This window comes from Penaeus monodon, chromosome 7 (genome assembly GCF_015228065.2).
Source record: "Penaeus monodon isolate SGIC_2016 chromosome 7, NSTDA_Pmon_1, whole genome shotgun sequence".
Classification (NCBI taxonomy): Eukaryota; Metazoa; Arthropoda; class Malacostraca; order Decapoda; family Penaeidae; genus Penaeus; species Penaeus monodon.
Genome location: NC_051392.1, coordinates 12433719 through 12438251, shown reverse-complemented (window position 1 = coordinate 12438251; position 4533 = coordinate 12433719).

Here is a 4533-nt window from a genome sequence, read left to right as displayed (position 1 = left end):
AGGCAACGGCCCCTCACCAACCAACTCGTTGCTCCCCGACGACTCTTCTGGACGCTCCACTTCCTCACAAGTACCCAGCTTTGCACCAGCTGACACCTTCTGGGCCTTATCGGAAAAGTTAGCTACCAACACTGTAACTAACCCCTCCCCTGGTCCAACAAGGCTCCGCCCAACCGCTACGCCATCAGCCAGCTGCAGGTTTTGGATGGGCTCCACGAGGCCCTCTACTCCACGCATCACTCTTGACAGTCGACACCGGATTCTAGACTCTGTCCTGGGGGCAAGGTGCAGTCGCTCAGCCGTAACTATCTCTGCACAGCCAACCTCTGGAAGCAAGGACACATCTTCACCGTGCACCCTCACCAGCTTCCTTCCAAGGTCGACACACGCCTTACTCTGCGTCAGGTAGTCAAGGCCCAGCAAGCAGTGCTCGTCCAGATCGGCCACATACATCGGCAGCCGCTGCACCGTGCTGCCCACGCCAATACGAGCCTCCACTGGTCCCTTGAGCTGCACACAATGCCCCGTGACACCACACAGTCTCTGTGGTGCATCTTGAAGTCGCATAGTGGCCAACATATCAGGCCGCACTAGGGTCTTCTCAGCCCCAGTGTCCACTGTCAGGCGGCATGGCTTCTCATCTACTCAGCCCTCCACCTGCATCGTGCTGGTTCGATGGCAGCTTACCCAAGTTGGGGCCTGGGAACCGAGGACGGCTGGGTTTCGGCCCCCTTCTCCAGAGTTTTCCGCCTGTACCACTTCTATAGGCACAATACAGGGGGAAACACTAGCATGTCACACTGCACCATACAGCTTATAACAGGGCAATACAAAGTTTATCAGGTCACAAAGGCACACGAGGTCTTCACAGGAGCAGCAACCAACTCAGTCTCCTGGCTTGTTCCTCCGCTCCTCCGCTCACAGCCAGCTGCGTCATGTTTACCCAAGTCCCTTCATGTTAACACATGCCCAGGTCATCCTTTTCATGTTAACACATGTTTCGCACAGAGACAAAGACCCACTGGCGTAGCACTATCCCCCCTATCAAGCAGACGACCCGTCTGCTCTGACCTACCTAATCCTGAAACAAACTAAAAAAAATTTAAATAAAATTAGTCCTCAGGAACAAACAAAATTCTTTCTAACAAAAGTAACCGCAATTGAAAATCAGTTCTCAGAAACACAAAAATCTTTCATCCAGCGCGGCTTTCTTCGCTCTTGCTGGGGTCGCTCTGGAGGAGATGTGGGCGGCGGTAGATTGGCAGTGGCCCCCAGAGTGGTATCTCCTGCCCCAAGACCTGGCTCATGGTCACCACTGACGTCTGTTGCATCGCCCTCACCGTCCAAATGCTCGTCCTCATCTCGGTCAGCGTCTGCCACGTCCTCATCGCCGCTACTGGGGCTAACGTCATCTTCTTTTTCACCATGGCCCCAGGAGTAGCTTCCTGGCCCATGGTAACGCCACAGCCGGTGCGCCAAGTCCTCGAGGAAGTCAGGCAACGGCCCCTCACCAACCAACTCGTTGCTCCCCGACGACTCTTCTGGACGCTCCACTTCCTCACAAGTACCCAGCTTTGCACCAGCTGACACCTTCTGGGCCTTATCGGAAAAGTTAGCTACCAACACTGTAACTAACCCCTCCCCTGGTCCAACAAGGCTCCGCCCAACCGCTACGCCATCAGCCAGCTGCAGGTTTTGGATGGGCTCCACGAGGCCCTCTACTCCACGCATCACTCTTGACAGTCGACACCGGATTCTAGACTCTGTCCTGGGGGCAAGGTGCAGTCGCTCAGCCGTAACTATCTCTGCACAGCCAACCTCTGGAAGCAAGGGCACATCTTCACCGTGCACCCTCACCAGCTTCCGTCCAAGGTCGACACACGCCTTACTCTGCGTCAGGTAGTCAAGGCCCAGCAAGCAGTGCTCGTCCAGATCGGCCACATACATCGGCAGCCGCTGCACCGTGCTGCCCACGCCAATACGAGCCTCCACTGGTCCCTTGAGCTGCACACAATGCCCCGTGACACCACACAGTCTCTGTGGTGCATCTTGAAGTCGCATAGTGGCCAACATATCAGGCCGCACTAGGGTCTTCTCAGCCCCAGTGTCCACTGTCAGGCGGCATGGCTTCCCATCTACTCAGCCCTCCACCTGCATCGTGCTGGTTCGATGGCAGCTTACCCAAGTTGGGGCCTGGGAACCGAGGACGGCTGGGTTTCGGCCCCCTTCTCCAGAGTTTTCCGCCTGTACCACTTCTATAGGCACAATACAGGGGGAAACACTAGCATGTCACACTGCACCATACAGCTTATAACAGGGCAATACAAAGTTTATCAGGTCACAAAGGCACACGAGGTCTTCACAGGAGCAGCAACCAACTCAGTCTCCTGGCTTGTTCCTCCGCTCCTGGGGGGGTTGGGGGGAAAGGGGGGGCCAGGGCCCCCCCCAGGGGGGTTTGGTTTTTCCTTCCTGCCCCCCAAAGGAACCTGGCTCCATTTGGTCCAAACCCCCCCCCTCCCCGGGTTTTGTTCCCCAATCGCCCCTAAAATGGGGGTCCAAAAAGGGGGGGGGGGGGGGGGGTTTTTTTTTTTTTTTTTTTTTTTTTGGGCCCCACGGGCCCCCCTACCCAGGGGCAATCATCTTCTTTTCCCCACCCGGTTTTTAGCCTTCCCTTTGGGGAAAGGTCCAAGGGGCCCCCAAGCCCGGGTTAAACCACCCTCAAAAAACCAACCTCTAAAGGAAGGGAAACCTCCACCCTCAAAATCCCCCAGTTTTGCCCAAAGGGGACACCGGGCCTTATCGGAAATTTAGTCCAACCGAAACTCCCTCCTCGGGCCAAAAAATCCCCCCAACCGCTCCCCGTCCCCCACCCCAAATTTGGGGGCCTCCACGGGCCCCTTTAAACTCCCCCAAAATTTTTCCCCCGTGAAAACCAACAATTTTCCCCGGGGGGGAAATTTGAATTTTCGCTGGGGCCAACATTCGGCCCCCGGAAACAAGGGAATCCCCAACCCGCCCCCCCTTTCACCAGGCTTCCCCCAATCACCACCCTTTTACCTGCTCGGTTTTCAACCCCCAGCCGGGCTTCCAAGGGGGGGCCAAACCGGGACCGGCGGGGCCGGCCCCCCCCAAATAAAAGGCCCCCCCCCGGTCCCTTATGGCCACAACCCCGGGGAAACCCCCAACCCTTTTTCCATTTTAAACCCATAAAAACTTATCGGGGCCCCCAACGGGGGTTTTCCCCCCCCAAAAAGGGCCCCACGGGGGGTTTTAAAAAAACCCACCCCCCAAAAAACCCAAATCAGGCTTTCCGATGGGGAGTTCCCCGTTGGGGGCTAACAGGACCCGGGGCCCCCCTTTTCCCCGGGTTTTCCCTTCCATTTTACAAAACCCCGGGGGCATCCTTTTAAATGAACCTTTTTAACAGGGCAAAAATTTCCCCCAGGTCACAAAAAAGGCCAAAAAACCAAATAAGTTGGTTGTTTTTTAAAATAATTTTACCCCCTATTTAAAATTTCCCATATTATCTTTAAAATTTTTAAAACAAAAAATTTTTTTAAATATATATACAAAATATCATATAAAAGGGTTTTTAAATATATATATAATAATAAAATTTTAATATATAATAAAATAAAATATTATAATTTAAATATAATATAATAATATATATATATAAAATATATATAATATATATAATATTAAAAAATTTATATAAAATTTTATTAATATATTAGGTTTATAATATATTTTTAAAATAATATTATTATTTATTTTAATGTATGAAATATATATTATATATGTTGTAATATATAATTTATATATTATATATAATATTATATTAAAAATATATATATATAATTTTAAATATTATATATTTTTTATTTTATATATATATATATTATATATATATATATAATTTTTATATTATATATTTTATATAAAATATATATATTTTATATTTTTTAAAATTTTAATGTATATAAAATATATATATTTTATATATATATATATTTTAATTTAAAAGGGAAATCTATATTATATATATTTTTATAATAATTATAAAATTTATTTTAAGGTAATAAAAGGAAAATTATATATTTTAATTATATTTTATATAGAATATTTTAATAATATATATATAAGTTTTTATATATATAAATATTATATATTGATATTTTTAATATTTATATAGAATATATAGTTTTATATACTATAATAATATATATAATAAAATATTATTAATATTTTGTATATAAGGTATATATGTATAATAAAATTAAAATATATAATAATATAATTTTATATATATGTATATATTTTATATTTTATATTATAATAAATAAAATTTTAATTAATTAATAATATATAAAAATATATAGAATATATAATATAGATATAATATAATATATTATTAAAATTTATTATATATATAAAATATATATTAATATTATAATATATAGATTATATATAAAATTTTTTATATATGTGTATATAATATTTTATATATATTATTATATATATATAAAAATT